The sequence below is a fragment of the Myxine glutinosa genome, chromosome 6 (genome assembly GCF_964187855.1).
Source record: "Myxine glutinosa chromosome 6, kmMyxGlut1.1, whole genome shotgun sequence".
Lineage (NCBI taxonomy): Eukaryota > Metazoa > Chordata > Myxini > Myxiniformes > Myxinidae > Myxine > Myxine glutinosa.
In genome coordinates this window covers 171,205,265-171,224,352 of record NC_136266.1, presented here as the reverse complement: position 1 = coordinate 171,224,352, position 19,088 = coordinate 171,205,265, and the positions used below count along the sequence as shown (strand labels likewise).

The window sequence follows — 19,088 nt, the reverse complement described above, 5'->3', positions numbered from 1 at the left end:
GATCCCTCCATCATGGTCATGGTCGCAGCGTGGGCTCCCTTCATCATGGTAACAGCGTTGGATCCCCCCATCATGGTCATGGTAACAGCGTGGGATCCCCTCCCCCCCCCCCATCATGGTAATGGTAGCAGCGTGGGATCCCCTCCCCCCCCCCCCCCATCCCTATCATGGTCATGGTATCAGCGTGAGATCCCCCATCATTACCCCGTGCTGGACATCCCTGACCTGACCTGACCTGACTGATGTTCCCAGCTGGAATACTTTTCCTAACCTGGTCCAATAGAGGGCGCCCCGGGCCAGTCCGCACTCCGTCTTCTGCTCACAGGGAGCCACCGCCCAGACTTCGCCAATACTCGAACAGCTCAGGGTGGAGGGATTGAGGAAGGTTGTGGTGTGGGGAGGGGAAGTGGAAAGAGAGGGAGAGCGGAAGAGGGATCTTCATGAACCCGAAAAGGCAAACCCGCTGTGCTGCCGCAGCGATCATTTGGAGCACTATGTGACCTCATCACCACCTGGTTAGACATCTCCCAGCACCAAATCGCAGCTACATCGCAAAGCAAGCTCCTCCACATGATCTCCCTCACGTGAGTACTCGACCGGTTACCGCCTGGTTCGCGGGTCTGTGCACGGTGATCACTTGGTTTACCGGTCGGTGCACGGTGACCACCTGGTTCGCGGGTCTGTGCACGGTGATCACCTGGTTTACCGGTCTGTGCACGGGACCCCCTACCTGGTTTGCCGGTCTGTGCACGGTGATCACCTGGTTCGCGGGTCTGTGCACTGTGATCACCTGGTTTACCGGTCTGTGCACGGTGACCACCTGGTTCGCGAGTCTGTGCACGGTGACCACCTGGTTTACCGGTCTGTGCACGGTGACCACCTACCTGGTTTACCGGTCTGTAAAGCCTCTCGATGGCGGAGTCGGGCGGGATGTGAGCTCGCTATTTTGGTTTGTTCCCGTTGCAGTGTGTGTGTGTGTGTGTGTGTGTGTGTGTGTGTGTGTGTGTGTGTGTGTGTGTGTGTGTGTGTGTGTGTGTGTGTGTGTGTGTGTGTGTGTGTGTGCGCGTCCACACTACACGTACGCGACCGCCGGTAACAGCCCGTTTGGGTGCAGTGGTCGTGGTGCTGTCAAAAGCCGCCGAGGTGCGTTGCGGTCCGAGAGGTGCGCGGTGCGTCTTTCGCTGTTTCCACGTCCTGATTGTACCAAAACTGAGAAACAAAGTTGCTGCGCAGGGAAAGCTTTTGTAACACTTTGCGTTCTGGAGTTTGAATCTTTTGCTGAACTTGGTCATTCCATCCTGCATGTTGTTTAAGTGAGTTTTACTCCCTCCTACATGGTGTGTATGTGGGTTTTACTCCCTCCTGCATGGTCTTTATGTGGGTTTTACTCCATCCTGCATGTTGTTTAAGTGGGTTTTACTCCCTCCTACATGGTGTTTATGTGCGTTTTACTCCCTCCTGCATGGTGTTTATGTGGGTTTTACTCCATCCTGCATGGTCCTTATGTGGGTTTTACTCCCTCCTACATGGTGTTTATGTGCGTTTTACTCCATCCTGCATGGTCCTTATGTGGGTTTTACTCCATCCTGCATGTTGTTTAAGTGGGTTTTACTCCCTCCTACATGGTGTTTATGTGGGTTTTACTCCCTCCTGCATGGTGTTTATGTGGGTTTTACTCCATCCTGCATGTTGTTGAAGTGGGTTTTACTCCCTCCTACATGGTGTTTATGTGCGTTTTACTCCCTCCTGCATGGTGTTTATGTGCGTTTTACTCCCTCCTACATGGTGTTTAAGTGGGTTTTACTCCCTCCTACATGGTGTTTATGTGCGTTTTACTCCCTCCTGCATGGTGTTTATGTGGGGTTTACTCCCTCCTGCATGTTGTTTATGTGGGTTTTACTCTCTCCTGCAGGTTGTTTAAATGGGTTTTACTCCCTCCTGCATGTTGTTTAAGTGGGTTTTACTCTCTCCTTCATGGTGTTTAAGTGGGTTTTACTTCATCCTGCATGTTGTTTAAGTGGGGTTTACTCCCTCCTGCATGTTGTTTTAGTGGGTTTTACTCCCTCCTGCGTGTTGTTTAAGTGGGTTTTACTCCCTCCTACATGTTGTTTAAGTGGGTTTTACTCTCTCTTGCATGTTGTTTAAGTGGGTTTTACTCCATCCTGCATGTTGTTTAAGTGGGTTTTACTCCCTCCTACATGGTGTTTATGTGCGTTTTACTCCCTCCTGCATGGTGTTTAAGTGGGTTTTACTCCCTCCTGCATGGTCTTTATGTGGGTTTTACTCCATCCTGGATGTTGTTTAAGTGGGGTTTACTCCCTCCTACATGGTGTTTATGTGCGTTTTACTCCCTGCTGCATGGTGTTTATGTGGGTTTTACTCCCTCCTGCAGGTTGTTTAAATGGGTTTTACTCCCTCCTGCATGGTGTTTATGTGGGTTTTACTCCCTCCTGCGTGTTGTTTAAGTGGGTTTTACTCCCTCCTGCATGGTCCTTATGTGGGTTTTACTCTCTCCTGCAGGTTGTTTAAATGGGTTTTACTCCCTCCTGCATGTTGTTTAAGTGGGTTTTACTCTCTCCTTCATGGTGTTTAAGTGGGTTTTACTTCATCCTGCATGTTGTTTAAGTGGGGTTTACTCCCTCCTGCATGTTGTTTTAGTGGGTTTTACTCCCTCCTGCGTGTTGTTTAAGTGGGTTTTACTCCCTCCTACATGTTGTTTAAGTGGGTTTTACTCTCTCTTGCATGTTGTTTAAGTGGGTTTTACTCCATCCTGCATGTTGTTTAAGTGGGTTTTACTCCCTCCTACATGGTGTTTATGTGCGTTTTACTCCCTCCTGCATGGTGTTTAAGTGGGTTTTACTCCCTCCTGCATGTTGTTTAAGTGGGTTTTACTCTCTCCTTCATGGTGTTTAAGTGGGTTTTACTTCATCCTGCATGTTGTTTAAGTGGGGTTTACTCCCTCCTGCATGTTGTTTTAGTGGGTTTTACTCCCTCCTGCGTGTTGTTTAAGTGGGGTTTACTCCCTCCTACATGGTGTTTATGTGCGTTTTACTCCCTCCTGCATGGTGTTTATGTGGGTTTTACTCCCTCCTGCAGGTTGTTTAAATGGGTTTTACTCCCTCCTGCATGGTGTTTATGTGGGTTTTACTCCCTCCTGCATGTTGTATAAGTGGGTTTTACTCTCTCCTGCAGGTTGTTTAAATGGGTATTACTCCCTCCTGCATGTTGTTTAAGTGGGTTTTACTCTCTCCTTCATGGTGTTTAAGTGGGTTTTACTTCATCCTGCGTGTTGTTTAAGTGGGGTTTACTCCCTCCTACATGGTGTTTATGTGCGTTTTACTCCCTCCTGCATGGTGTTTATGTGGGTTTTACTCCCTCCTGCAGGTTGTTTAAATGGGTTTTACTCCCTCCTGCATGGTGTTTATGTGGGTTTTACTCCCTCCTGCATGTTGTTTAAGTGGGTTTTACTCTCTCCTGCAGGTTGTTTAAATGGGTATTACTCCCTCCTGCATGTTGTTTAAGTGGGTTTTACTCTCTCCTTCATGGTGTTTAAGTGGGTTTTACTTCATCCTGCATGTTGTTTAAGTGGGGTTTACTCCCTCCTGCATGTTGTTTTAGTGGGTTTTACTCCCTCCTGCGTGTTGTTTAAGTGGGTTTTACTCCCTCCTGCATGTTGTTTAAGTGGGTTTTACTCTCTCTTGCATGTTGTTTAAGTGGGGTTTACTCCCTCTTGCATGGTGTTTAAGGGGGTTTTACTCCCTCCTGCATGGTGTTTAAGTGGGTCTTACTCCCTCGTGCATGTTGTTTAAATGGGTTTTACTCTCTCTCCTGCATGGTGTTTAAGTTGGTTTCTCTCCATCCTGTATTTTTTTCGAGTGGATTTTACTCCATTCTCTGATGTTGATGCAATGGGTTTTACTCCATCCTACATGTTATTTTGCGTGGTTTTTACTCCATCCTGTATGCTGTTCGAGTGGATTTTACTCCATCATCTGATGTTGAAACAAAGGGTTTTACTCCATCCTATGATGTTTGATGCAATAGATTTTACTCCATCCTCTGATGTTTGATACAATGGTTTTACTCCATCCTCTGATGTTGGAATCAATGGGTTTTACTCCATCCTGCATGGTGTTTAAGTGGGTTTTACTCCATCCTTTAATATTTCATACAATGGGTTTTACTCCATCCTACATTGTGGTTGATACAATAGGTTTTACTCCATCCTACATTGTGGTTGATACAATAGGTTTTACTCCATCCTGCATGGTGTTTGATACAGTTTATTTTACTTCATCCTGCGCAGTGTTTGGTAAAGTGGGTTTTACTCCATCCTGCATCGTGTTTAGTTCAATGTTTCTTTCAATCCTGCATGGATTTTGCTACAATGGGTTTTACTTCATCTAGCATGGTGTTTTAAACAGTGTGCTTTACTCCATTATTCCTGCATGATGTTTGATACAGTGTGTTTTACTCCATCCTGCATGGTGTTTCATAATGTGGGTTTTACTCCAACTTGAGTGGTGTTTGATACAGTGGGATTTACCCCATCCTACATGATGTTTGATGCAGTGGGTTTTACTCCATCCTGCATGGTGTTTGGTACAGTGTGTTTTACTCCATCCTGCATGGTGTTTGATACAGTGGATTTTACTCCATCTTGCATGATGTTTGATACAGTGTGTTTTACTCCATCCTGTACAGTGTTTGGCACAGTGGGTTTTACTCCATCCTGCATAGTGTTTCGTTCAATGTTTCTTTCAATCCTGCATGGATTCTGCATGCATCATACTGATGCATCATACTGCATGCATGCATACTGCATACTGCATACTGCATACTGCATACTGCATGCATACTGCATACTGCATGCATACTGCATTCTGCATACATACTGCATGGATTACTTCATCCAGCATGGTGTTTGATGCAGTGTGTTTTACTCCATCTTGCATGGTGTTTGATACGGTGTGTTTTACTCCATCCTGCGCAGTGTTTGGTACAGTGGGTTTTACTCCATCCAGCATGGTGTTTGATGCAGTGTGTTTTACTCCATCTTGCATGGTGTTTGATACGGTGTGTTTTACTCCATCCTGCGCAGTGTTTGGTACAGTGGGTTTTACTCCATTCAGCATGGTGTTTGATGCAGTGTGTTTTACTCCATCCTGCATGGTGTTTCATAATGTGGGTTTTACTCCAACTTGTGTGGTGTTTGATACAGTGGGATTTATCCCATCCTAAATGATGGTTGATACAGTGGGTTTTACTCCATCCTGCATGGTGTTTCATCCAGTGTGTTTTACTCTGTGCTCCATGGTGTTTGGTAAAGTGTGTTTTACCCCATACTGCATCGTGTTTGTTTAATGTTTCTTTCAATCTTGCATGCATTTTGCTACAATGGTTTTTACTTCATTCAGCATGGTGTTTGATACAGTGTGTTTTACTCCATCCTGCATGGTGTTTGGCACAGTGAGTTTTACTCCATCCTGCATGGTTTTTCATACAGTGTATTTTACTCCATCCAGCGTGGTGTTTGATACAGTGTGTTTTACTCAATCCTTCATGGTGTTTGGTACAGTGTTTTTTTTCACTCCATCCTGCATGGTATTTCATTCAGTGTGTTTTACTCCATCCTGCATGGTGTTTGATACAGTTGATTTTATCCACCTTGCGTAGTGTTTGGTGCAGTGGGGTTTACTCCATCCTGTGTGGTGTTTGATACAGATGGATTTACCCCCATCCTACATGGTATTTGATACAGTGTGTTTTACTCCATCCTGCATGGTGTTTGGGACATGTGTCATTCAACCCTGCGTGGTGTTTGGCACATTGCGTTTTACTCCATCGTGCATGGTGTTTGATACTGTGGTTTTTACTCCTTCCTGTGTGGTGTTTGATGCAGTGTGTTTTACTCCATCCTGCGTAGTGTTTGGTACAGTGTGTTTTACTCCATCCTGTGTGGTGTTTGGTACAGTGTTTTACTCCATCCTGCATGGTGTTTGATACTGTGGTTTTTACTCCATCCTGTGTGGCGTTTGATAAAGTGGGTTTTACTCTGTCGTGCATGGTGTTTGATGCGTGTGTCATTCAATTCCGCATGGTGTGTGACGTAGTGTGTTTTACTCCACCTGCATGTTGTGTGATATAGTGTGTTTTACTCCACCTGCATGTTGTGTGATATAGTGTGTTTTACTCCACCTGCATGTTGTGTGATATAGTGTGTTTTACTCCACCTGCATGGTGTTTGATTCAGTGGGTTTTACTCTGTCCTGCATGGTGTTTGGTGCGTGTGTCATTCAATTTCGCTTGGTGTGTGATATAGTGTGTTTTACTCCACCTGCATTGTGTTTGATACACTGGGTTTTACTCCATCGTGCATGGTGTTTCGTACAGTGGGGTTTGTCTTTGCTCCTCTTTCTCTCTTCTATACTGCTACTGCTTTTTTGTCCCCCGTCGCACCGCGGAGCGAAAGGGGGACTATGGTTTTGTCCCCCGTCGCACCGCGGAGCGAAAGGGGTCCTATGGTTTTCCCCTCCATCCGTGTGTGCGTGCGTGCGTCCGTGCGTGCGTGTGTGCGTGCGTGCGTAAGCGAAGGACCGAATTCTAATTTGGTGTGTGGGTGCAACGAGGCATATGGAAGAACTCTATTGAAAATTAGGTCGCCACGTCAAAATCCAAGATGGCCGCCGCCATGTATGTCTGAACCTTGTGAGCGGAATATCTTGAAAAATAAGCGAAGTACGAACTTCTAATCTGGTGTGTGGGTGTATCTCGGCATAACGAAGAACGCTATTGAAAATTGGTTCGCCACGTCAAAATCCAAGATGGCCACCGCCTGGTATGTCTGAACCTTGTGAGCGGAATATCTTGGAAAAATAAGCGAACTACCAACTTCTAATCTGGTGTGTGGGTGTATCTAGGGAGAAGGAAGAACGCTATTGAAAATTGGGTCGCCACGTCAAAATCCAAGATGGCCGCCGCCATGTATGTCTGAAACTTATGAGCGAAATATGTTGAAAAATAAACGAACTACTAACTTCTAATCTGATGTGTGGGTGTATCTACGCATAAGGAAGAAGGTTATTGAAAAGTCGGTCGCCACGTCAAAATCGAAGATGGCCGCCGCCATGTATGTTTGAACATTGTGAGTGGAATATCTTGAAAAATAAGCGAAGTACCAACTTCTAATCTGGAGTGTGGGTGTATCTACGCGTAAGGAAGAAGGTTATTGAAAAGTCGGTCGCCACGTCAAAATCCAAGATGGCCGCCGCCATGTATGTCTGAAACTTGTGAGTGGAATATCTTGAAAAATAAGCGAAGTACCAACTTCTAATCTGGAGTGTGGGTGTATCTAGGGAGAAGGAAGAACGCTATTGAAAATTGGGTCGCCACGTCAAAATCCAAGATGGCCGCCATCATATATATGTCTGAACCTTGTGAGCGAAATATCTTGAAAAATAAACGAACTACGAACTTCTAATCTGGTGTGTGGGTGTATCTAGGGAGAAGGAAGAACGCTATTGAAAATTGGGTCGCCACGTCAAAATCCAAGATGGCCACCGCCTGGTATGTCTGAATCTTGTGAGCGGAATATCTTGGAAAAATAAGCGAAGTACCAACTTCTAATCTGGTGTGTGGGTGTATCTAGGGAGAAGGAAGAACGCTATTGAAAATTGGGTCGCCACGTCAAAATCCAAGATGGTCGCCATCATATATATGTCTGAAACTTATGAGCGAAATATGTTGAAAAATAAACGAACTACTAACTTCTAATCTGGTGTGTGGGTGTATCTACGCATAAGGAAGAAGGTTATTGAAAATTGGGTCGCCACGTCAAAATAGAAGATGGCCGCCGCCATGTATGTTTGAACATTGTGAGTGGAATATCTTGAAAAATAAGCGAAGTACCAACTTCTAATCTGGAGTGTGGGTGTATCTACGCGTAAGGAAGAAGGTTATTGAAAAGTCGGTCGCCACGTCAAAATCCAAGATGGCCGCCGCCATGTATGTCTGAAATTTGTGAGTGGAATATCTTGAAAAATCAGCGAAGTACCAACGTCTAATCTGGAGTGTGGGTGTATCCAGGCGTAAGAAATAACGCTATTGAAAATTGGGTCGCCACGTCAAAATCCAAGATGGCCGCCACCATATATATGTCTGAACCTTGTGAGCGAAATATCTTGAAAAATAAACGAACTACTAACTTCTAATCTGGTGTGTGGGTGTATCTACGCATAAGGGAGAACGCTATTGAAAATTGGGTCGCCACGTCAAAATCCAAGATGGCCGCCTTGCGTCTCCCACTTTGTCAACTCACATCACTTCAACGACGGGGGACCAAGGCGTAACACTTGTTTTCCTTCTACCTCATCTTGTTCTTCTTCTTTCTTTACTTCACCTTTGCTTCGTTGCCGGTGAAGTTTTTGTTTTCGGCGTTGATGGCTTTGTTTACATCACCATTACATGTTCATCATTTTGGCTCGTTGGTGAAGCCATTGAGGCAGACAGAACAGCAGTCAAGTCTGGTGTTAATGTGGACTTGTAGAAATATACGTCACCATTGCACACTGCCCCCCTTATAGTTGGAATGGTGGGCCAAGGTAGAATGGTGGGCCAAGGCCCCTGGAGACTGTGTGGCTCTTTAATTTACTTATGATCGTATAAGTAATACGTCTAGGTGCTTTAAAATAATGATCTCTTTTTAGTTGTTGCCTGTGCTGAACTACAGGCTTGGTATCTGCATGGAGCTTCCAGTCGCGTCGCATCAACCGTTGTTGGTACTTTTCCTGCATCTTGGTGCAAAATTCATTCCAGTATGAGTATACCCGATTTCCCAAGAGTCCGCATTTACCACTCGGCCATTATATTGCTCTTTATAATAAGAATTGCTCCCTTCCAAGGAACATTGACACAAGAGGAGGCCATTTTAGGCCCATCAAAGCTTGTGCTGTTATTACCAACAGTTATGGTTGTTTGTCCACACTCCTTTCTAAATGCTGAGTGTCAAGCAAGGTCCACATATCATTTTAAAGGTTTTTGGTGTGGCTTGGTTCGGTTTTGAACCAGGGACGTCCCAGATTCAGAGCATACACTCCAACCATTACACCACCAAGGCTGGTAACAACTTATAAGCTCTATTTTCTCAGAAGAGACTGTATTAAGTTGCTACAGGAGAAAGTTGGACCTCACTTTGCAGGTCTATCATTGAAATGATTCTCTCTCCAAATGATCTTAAGAGCAACCTTTTTGATTTTCTTAAGCCATAAACCTCAAAGCAAGTTAGTGCTATACTGGCCTGTTTTCTGAGTGAAGTGGCATCCATTAGCTGTGCATGACGTCATTTGGCAGTGAAATATACAGCAGCACGAATGCTTTTTATCCGTGATGTCTACGAGAACAAATTTTCTGAAAGCAACCTGCCCAACAATATTGGTATTCATGTCTTTCCAGGCAATTAAATCTGCTCTTATTTGGCAAGAAGGAACACGCTGCCATTGCCATCTGACGCTCATTGTACCAGGACTTCAATGTATTGGAGGATATGAAATGCTATTTTCCTGGCACACATTCTCTCTAATGCACCATAGTCTTCCGCATTGTAACTTAGTTGTTGCCTGTTTATACTTTCATCCCACCGCATGCAACGCTACTATCGGAGTACATCAAATGGACTTTGTGGACCCTTTGCTTTTGCTTTGTCATTGCCTACCTGTAAATCAACTAGAAATGGATCACATGAATTGCTATGGCTGGCAAAAGCAAAGTTCCACATTCTGTGCAGGTTCTGCCTCCGCAGCGTGACTTCTTGGGCTTCGTTCCAACGTCGTAAGTAATTTTCCACATTTTCGATCCGTCCTTGATTTTGGCGTATCATTTCGCTGTTGCATTTGTCTTTCTGTTGGTCACCCTGCCCCTCTCAAGAGCAACCCTGATCCGTTGCACGATATTGTGGTGCTTTGCCAGTGGCGGGACACAGAGTTCTCACACTGGTTTGGAATGCCGTGCGCCCCTAATTTTGAGTGTGTAGCTATTTTGCTATTTTCCTGCCTTTTTCTGCAAGTTGTCGCATGGCCTTGTGCATCATGACTGGAGTTGCAGCATCACACTGTATTTGACTAGATTCTGCAAACTGAGACGCTGAGACGGCCTGTCTTGCTGGATTGGTTAACTGCACGCAAGTCACAACCTCGGATAAAGGTGTCAGAGGGGTATGCATTTTTCGATGTAAATGTACTAAAATATCCATTTCAGTGTCCTGTTTCTCACCATAAATGTAATTTTTTTAGTTTGTAAAATCCAAAATAGCTGAGACCACTGAAATATTTTTAAAAACATGAAAAAGGAAAGGACTAATACCTCGATTTAGCTCTTCATCTCTTCTTCATTAAAGGCCCAATTATTCCCACTTTAAAGGGGATGGCCAGTGAGAACGTTTCTGGGCCAAGGGCTTTCTGTAACGGGCTGTCCAGACCTGATGTTTGACTGTGGCAGGAATTTGTTGATTTTGTCAGGGCACTGGGCAATAACTTTGCTATACTTTCTGTGGAGGACACCATATGGATCTTTAACATCCACCAACCACCCCAGCCAGTGCTAGCAGATTGATCTTCCGGCTTGACCCCCGACAGACCGACACACGTTGACGCCTCGCCTACTCGGGTGACAGTTTAGAGTTGGGTAGAGATTCAAACCCAGGCTAAGTAGACCCAAAAGACCAGCACACGTACTGTTAAGCTGTCCTGCTAGCCCACTACCAAGGCTTGTTCTATGTCTGAGTAGTTCAAAGTTTTAAGACCGAATAATAACGTAACCAGTTTACCGGTCTAAAAGCCATCTCTGAGAGATATTTAAAGGATTATTAAAAACATCGTTTAGCAAAATTGAGGAGGTGAAACAGCTGACTCAAGTTCTTAGTTCCGTTGAATGTTCTTTGCAGATGTAAGAGCCTTTGGTGGATTTTTCAATTTAATGTCCTCATAAAAACAATGGAATAGTCCGCTAGTGGGTCATTTAACTTTTGAATCCTTTTCTTTTGTTTCTTCTTCGCTTTTTGCGATGTATTCGCTTGTCATTATTTGCATGAAATTACCTCATACTATTCATACCTTGACGATTCTTCTTCCTTTGTGTGGTCAATTCATTCATGACATGCTGTTTCATGACTGATGCCATTCATGACAATTTGGTTTGAACCAATTTGTAAATGGATCATTTTCATTTACTTTACTTCCTGCTACCATTCATATTATTTTATGTCCCGGTGTCCTTAGGACACCAATTACTTCCAGGTGGCTCGTTCCACAATTTAACCTGATTTTGTCTGCTGCTAATGCTACAAGACAAGAACAGCAAATGAGCTTGTAACACCATGCATTCTGTCCTTAGGGCCTAGATGTATTTGTTTCTTGTACGACCACACATTTTAGTCTGAGGGTTCATTGTTTGCTTTATCACAATGTTTTGACTTTTTTAAACCTTGTTTGTATAAAAAGGTGATTCTCATTTGAGAAAGAGCATTGTGAGTTTGTAATGACTCTCCATTTTGGCTTTAGGGTCAGGATTTGCTGTTTCTGTTGTGTTTGTCTTACCCTCCCTTCTTGTGACGACTCTCTGGCAGCATGAATCTTCTAACCTCCGACCCAAATTCTCTCTTAATCATTTGCATGATGACTTCAAGTGCCACCACTCCAGCTAGTTGCGAGTCGGTCAGACAACAACTAGATATCTGTGATTACGAAGCGATCGCCAAGGGTAAGCCTCCCCCACCGCGAGAGGCTTACCCTTAACGATCATCTGCGACTTACCCTTGGCCCATGATCCAATGATGGCCATATTTTGTTCGATCCACCATATTAACTTGACCTTTAACATTTTGGGATAGAATGCAAATAAAGAAATTGTACAATCGACCCATAAAAGTCAATATCATGATAATCAGAGTATCAATAAATGAGTATGCAAATTATGATCAAAAAGATGTTTTTTGGTAATTAGATCTCAATACCAAAAAGTAGGTCAAGGACGTGAACCAAACATGAGGATCACAACTTCAGTGCAGGTGCACTATTATGATGCAAGAACTTCTTGAAAGGCCAAGCGGTTGTTGAGATTCCGCATTGGCAAAATGAGCGATGACAAAAAAATTCTGCAATATGATATTGACACCCCCATTTAGATGACACCCCCCACTGAGGGAGGGGGTATCATCTAATTAAAGCATAAATGTACCTTCCTGCAGACTATCTAGAAAGGGCAATTTTGTTCTGACCATACAAGCCTTCATTGAGTTTTGGTGAAAATGTTAAATTGGCTATAATTGGGTCATTACCTTCAAAACAAGAAAGTGCAATCAGAGATTGCAAAACCATCGCCAGGATGTATTTTCAGTGGTTTTTAAGGCTTTTATTTGTTAAAACAAATATGGCGGCCGAACCACGTGACCAATGACGTCATCATTATTTTTTTTCTAAACTAATTTATTCCTAGATTATGCTTAAGAAATTTCATCTTGATCGGATGAAGTTTTGTACTTGTCAAATTATGACGTCATAATGGTGGGACCTATGACATCATCATGAACATATTTTATTCCCCATGGAGAGTTCTTTACAATGAGCCATGTCTCAATTATTTCTATTTAGCGCTTTCGGAGATATCGAGGTGCAACGTTTTTCGGTTTTTCCAAGATGGTGGCCGAACCACGTGGTCTATGACGTCATAATTATCATTAAAATATTGTGGCGCTATGTCTCTCCGAAAAGACCGACTGGACAACCCTCCCATCTACTTTCTCAACAATCCTCTCCAAGACGTTCTATCACTCTAGCTCTTGGGTCTCACCATCTGCCATGATCTTTCCTGAGAAAACCACATTTCCAAGCTGGCCTCCAAATCCAGTTGCCGACTGGGCATCCTCCGTCGTGCGAAGTCCTTCCTTGGCACACCTGAGCTCCTCACCACATACAAGGCTTTCATCCGCAGCTCAATGGAATACTGTTCCCCCCTCTGGGCCGGTGCTCCTGCCTCACACCGAGCCCGTCTTCACGCTGTTGAAACCAAAGCGTTCAGAATCATTGGAATCTCCCGCGATGAAGCTATCTCTGAGGGCCTTTCACTCACTCACTGCAGGCAGGTTGGTGGTCTTTCTGTCTTCTACCGACTCCTCTCCGGCCTTGCTCCTCCAGCTCTCTCTGGGCTCTGTCCCCCAAATATTCCTACAGGTCGCAGAAGATCTGCCTGCAACCCTCTTATGGTTAAACTGCCAAAATCAAGACTCTCTGCTCACCTTTACTCCTTCATTCCTCTTTTCTCCCGCCTCTGGAACAAACTCCCCCACTCTCTTCAATCACACTCCTCCCTCCAGGTCTTTAAAACAGCTGTTCATCACCATCTCTTCTCTTCCCCCATCCAAAACGTTGATCTTTCATACCCCAGTGAATTCAACCCAGATCCACTTTTTTGAAATTCCGACTTCTTTCCTGGAAGTCCAAGCAGTGTCCATGTGTTTTATACCTCTCCCACCCCCCACCTCCCTTCCCACGCCTCCTCCCCCCAACACCTCTCCCTCCCACAGATCTCCAGATGTCCCTGGTCTCAAATGTTGCACTTGTGTGCTTCCTCCTCTCCCCATATTGTCTCCTGCTCCCTTTATTATATGTTTTATGTGTCCATTGTGTCCTGCTCCCGTACCATGTGACCTATGACATCATAATTATCACGAAAAAAATCTACCTGAGTAGACGCATACTGTGATTAAAATGGCGTGTCAATTGGACCAACGGATGTCATCGGACCAATTGCTGTCTCAGATCTCCGCTAACAAATTATCTTCACCTCTGGATTTGTTTATGACAAACTGCTGCTAACCATACCTACTCCTCCTCTGCCATATTTGGCTTCTCAGACCACTTACTGGTCAAGGTGTTATTTTCATTGCCTATGGCCAGAGAGCTGCAAAAGCATCGCAGAGTCTTGCAGGTTACCAACGCTGATCGGCCTATTTTGCCTTCTGCTATCCCACTCACTGGTTGATTGAACATCTTATCCGTGGCAGACATCGATTGCTGTTGGGAGTTCTTAGATGCACAGGTTTATTCCTCATGACTTGTGGCAATTCTCATCTTTACAGCCATGGTGCATGAACACCTGCAATGAGGAAGCTGCCTCAAAGCAACTTGCTTATTAAACTTCGAAGGCAAATCCAACCGAGGGAAACCTTAGGTCACTCAGCAATGCTTGCAGCAGGTGTGTGTCGATCTCCAAACAAACAAGCACTCAATAACAGTCACATTGTAAGTCAAACTTTCTCAACAATCTCTCTCCTCTAAGACCTGGTGGCACCTAGTCAAGTTCCATCACTTTGTGCTCCTATTTCATTCGTTATCTCATTACAGATCTAGTGTCACATCGTAGATTCTGTTCTGGACACAGGTCACCGGCCTCCGTCTTATACCATCTCTAAGCTGGGCTCACCTTCTCCGGCCCAGCTCCTTGTCCCTTACCTTCCAGCATGTATGCATTCCTTTTCTGACACCTTACTTGTTAACCTACCCAAGCTCAATCTGTCTGCACATCTGTGCTCCTTCATTTTATTTTTTTCAACTTCTGTTTCTGGTCCCTCGAGCAAGGAAGCGACTTCGACCTCTGCACAGCAGCAACGTTAAAGTATTTTCCCATTCGTGTGTTTGTCAAATTTCCACTCGTTATTTTATTGTGTATGTGTTACTGTGTGTTTCTAGTTGGTGTTGATTTGCAATTCGTGCAAACTTGTGTATAATTAATCGTTTTCTGTTCGCACCGCGTGCGCGGCCTGGTAACTTGAGGCTTCCCTCCGCCCGTCGGTGTTTTTTGAATTTAAGTTCTTTCCTTCGCTGTATTGCTTATTTCTTAGATTTTCTCTTCTCCCCCTAACTTCTCCAAAGATCTACCCTTTGTCTGACGCTAAAAAAAAATTAAAAAAAAATCCTTTCTATCCTCGCGGGCACATGTGCTTGCTGTCTCGCCCCGCCCCCTTTATCTCCTTTTCTCCTACCTCTTCCTTCCATCTCCGGCCGAAACTCGCCCTTCCAATTCTAGTTTCCTTCATCTAATTTAACCCTTTCTTCTTTCTCTGATCCACGCCCTTATTTCAGTGACTTTTCCCAGATTGTTTTTTTCACGGTTTTGTTTAAATATGTTTAAACTTTCCCCCTGCAGTATTTCATTCAATGGTTTATTACAACATGCTGTTTTTCTCCCCCGTTTAAAAGGCTTTTTTCAATTTCCTCATCAAATCATTCCATTACAAATTTTTTTTTTTAATATTCCATTTCCATAAACATTCCATTTCAAAATACTTTCTGCCTAAAATAAAAATAAGAAGTTGTTTCTCAATAGAGAAGCATAAAACTTACCTTGAAAGACCATGCATTTTGGCCTTAGGGCTAGGGTGCATGGCATGTTGTTTTGACAAGCTTTGTATGACTATAATGTGTACTTTGGTCTTCAAGCTGAAACGCATGTGATTCGATTTTTGAATTGTCACAGTTTTTATGTTGTTTTTTAAACCACTTCAATCAAGGTATTTTTTATTTGAGAGCACGTGTTCATAAAGACTGGTTCTTAAAAAGTATGCGTGATGGTGCACTCTCCCTTAGGCATTGTTGTCCTCTGTCCCTCTGACAAGGTTGGAGTTGGGGGACAATAAAATGAGCTACATCAGACCGGCCGACCGCCCGATCATCGGTCCTTGTGCTTTTCTTTACACCATATTTCAAAAACTTTTATTAAATATTTACATTTCACATTGCAGATATCGACACCTCAAGATATCATCTCAACCCGATTGGATCACGGCTGTGATTGGCTGAATTATGTTGCCATGGCAACCATCTCAGTAACTTGGCTTGAGTTTGAGCTATTTCAAAAACCGTTGAACATTTACATTTCACATTGCAGATATCGATACCTCATGACATTACCTCAACCTGATTAGATCACAGCTGTGATTGGCTGAATTAGGTTGCCATGGTAACCATCTCGGTATCTTAGCTTCTGTATGCCCTGTTTCAAACAACGTTCACGATTTAGCTTTAATATTACACACATCTATTCCTAGTACCACCAAAAATGCTCCTTGTTCTGTTTGACAATATTCGGGAGAGACTTCTCTTTTTATCCTCAGTGAAGTTATTTGTGTTTGACCGTCATTAAAACGGTGTTTTTTTTCTACCTTTATGTAGCCTATTAGCTTAATTTGCTCTAATCCCAGGTATAAACGTACACACCTTACAGAAAAATTAATTAATCACATGAGAGAGGGGATGCACTATTTTAAGACTGTGTACGTTATCCTTTATACGAAGTACATTTACTCATCTTTCATGAACATGTACATGGTTTTTTTGCCCTTTTTGTTACAATATTGACTGGTTATACTCACCTCCATTCACCTCCTCAAGCATGACATCGAACATCTACAATGACGCTATCTCCGAGGGCCTCTCACTTACTCACCGCAGCCAGGTTGGTGGTCTTTCCCTCTTCTACCGACTCCTCTCCGGCCTTGCCCCCCCAGCTCTCTCTGTGCTCTGTCCCCCAAATATTCCTGCAGGTCGCACAAGATCTGCCTGCAACCCTCTTATGGTTAAACTGCCAAAATCAAGACTCTCTGCTCACCTTCACTCCTTCATTCCTCTTTTCTCCCACCTCTGGAACAAACTCCCTCACTCTCTTCAATCCCACTCTACCCTCCAGGTCTTTAAAACAGCTGTTCACCACCATCTTATCTTCCCCCATCGAAAACCTTGATCTTTTCTACCCCCGCCAATTTCACCCCAAATCCACCTTTTTGAAATACCAACTTCTTTCCTGGAAGTCCTTGGTGTCCTTGCGTTTTATACCTATCCTGCCTCCCCCCAAACCCTCTCCCTCCCACACATCTCCCGATGTCCCTGCTCTCAAATGTTGTGTTTGTGTGCTTCCTCCCCTTCCCTCCCCATCTTGTCTACCGCTCCCCTTTTGATATACTTTGTTTGCTTGTTTGATTTGTTTGTTTGATAAATGTTAGCTCTTTCACCGGCCTCGATTCTGCATACAAAAAAAAAAAAAATTCACCAGAAAGAATGTCAGGTGAACTCACACTGCCCCTTTTGGTTGGTAGCCTGGTACCAATCTGTAAGGAGCTCACCAAGTAATTAAAATTACCAAATGCCCTTGGGATCCTGGCTCATATTACAAACTTTGCATGTTGTGCTGCTGTACTTACTGATATGTAAGGAAAACATTGCACTTGTGGCCTCCTCCAGAGTGATTATGAGCCCAATTGAGAACATTCAGGTGTTCAGATAGGGGAAGACGTAAGCTCCTGTCTGAGCCCACAGGGTTGGCTAACATGTCTCCATGGATAAACATGGCCTCTGCGTGAACCCTCAGGTGTGGCTAATCAACTCCTGGGAAGAGCGTGGGGGGAACACCCGGATGCGCAGCATCATCTCCGGATAGGGCGGGGCATCACCTTCTCAAAAAGGAAGGATGTGCTCGAAGTTAGAGGAAGGGATAACTGTGGGTATAAATATGGAGGACTGAATGAGGGGAGATGCAATCGAAGGCAGAATGTGAGCACGAAGGGTAACGGAAGAGTGAATGGAGGAGGCAGAATGTGAGCACGAAGGGTAACGGAAGAGTGAATGGAGGAGGCAGAATGTGAGCACGAAGGGTAACGGAAGAGTGAATGGAGGAGGCAGAATGTGAGCACGAAGGGTAACGGAAGAGTGAATGGAGGAGGCAGAATGTGAGCACGAAGGGTAACGGAAGAGTGAATGGAGGAGGCAGAATGTGAACACGAAGGGTAACGGAAGAGTGAATGGAGGAGGCAGAATGTGAGCACGAAGGGTAACGGAAGAGTGAATGGAGGAGGCAGAATGTGAGCACGAAGGGTAACGGAAGAGTGAATGGAGGAGGCAGAATGTGAGCACGAAGGGTAACGGAAGAGTGAATGGAGGAGGCAGAATGTGAGCACGAAGGGTAACGGAAGAGTGAATGGAGGAGGCAGAATGTGAGCACGAAGGGTAACGGAAGAGTGAATGGAGGAGGCAGAATGTGAGCACGAAGGGTAACGGAAGAGTGAATGGAGGAGGCAGAATGTGAACACGAAGGGTAACGGAAGAGTGAATGGAGGAGGCAGAATGTGAGCACGAAGGGTAACGGAAGAGTGAATGGAGGAGGCAGAATGTGAGCACGAAGGGTAACGGAAGAGTGAATGGAGGAGGCAGAATGTGAGCACGAAGGGTAACGGAAGAGTGAATGGAGGAGGCAGAATGTGAGCACGAAGGGTAACGGAAGAGGGAATGGAGGAGGCAGAATGTGAGCACGAAGGGTAACGGAAGAGGGAATGGAGGCAGAATGTGAGCACGAAGGGTAACGGAAGAGTGAATGGAGGAGGCAGAATGTGAGCACGAAGGGTAACGGAAGAGGGAATGGAGGAGGCAGAATGTGAGCACGAAGGGTAACGGAAGAGTGAATGGAGGCAGAATGTGAGCACGAAGGGTAACGGAAGAGTGAATGGAGGAGGCAGAATGTGAGCACGAAGGGTAACGGAAGAGTGAATGGAGGCAGAATGTGAGCACGAAGGGTAACAGAAGAGTGAATGGAGGAGGCAGAATGTGAGCACGAAGGGTAACGGAAGAGTGAATGGAGGAGGCAGAATGTGAGCACGAAGGGTAACGGAAGAGTGAATGGAGGAGGCAGAATGTGAGCACGAAGGGTAACGGAAGAGTGAATGGAGGAGGCAGAATGTGAGCACGAAGGGTAACGGAAGAGTGAATGGAGGCAGAATGTGAGCACGAAGGGTAACGGAAGAGTGAATGGAGGCAGAATGTGAGCACGAAGGGTAACGGAAGAGTGAATGGAGGAGGCAGAATGTGAGCACGAAGGGTAACGGAAGACTGAATGGAGGAGGCAGAATGTGAGCACGAAGGGTAACGGAAGAGTGAATGGAGGAGGCAGAATGTGAGCACGAAGGGTAACGGAAGAGTGAATGGAGGAGGCAGAATGTGAGCACGAAGGGTAACGGAAGAGTGAATGGAGGAGGCAGAATGTGAGCACGAAGG

General features: G+C 44.7%; 1 protein-coding gene across 1 annotated transcript in view; it reads left to right on the top strand.

Annotated features, from left to right (window-relative positions):
* Positions 1-364: 364 nt before the first annotated feature.
* The window catches only part of LOC137414867 (SPRY domain-containing SOCS box protein 4), a 293,071-nt gene continuing 274,347 nt past the window's right edge, over positions 365-19,088 (top strand). The window contains exon 1 of the mRNA XM_078780885.1: positions 365-584. The gene's annotated coding sequence lies outside the window, so the exon portion shown is untranslated. The remainder of the gene's footprint in view (positions 585-19,088) is intronic.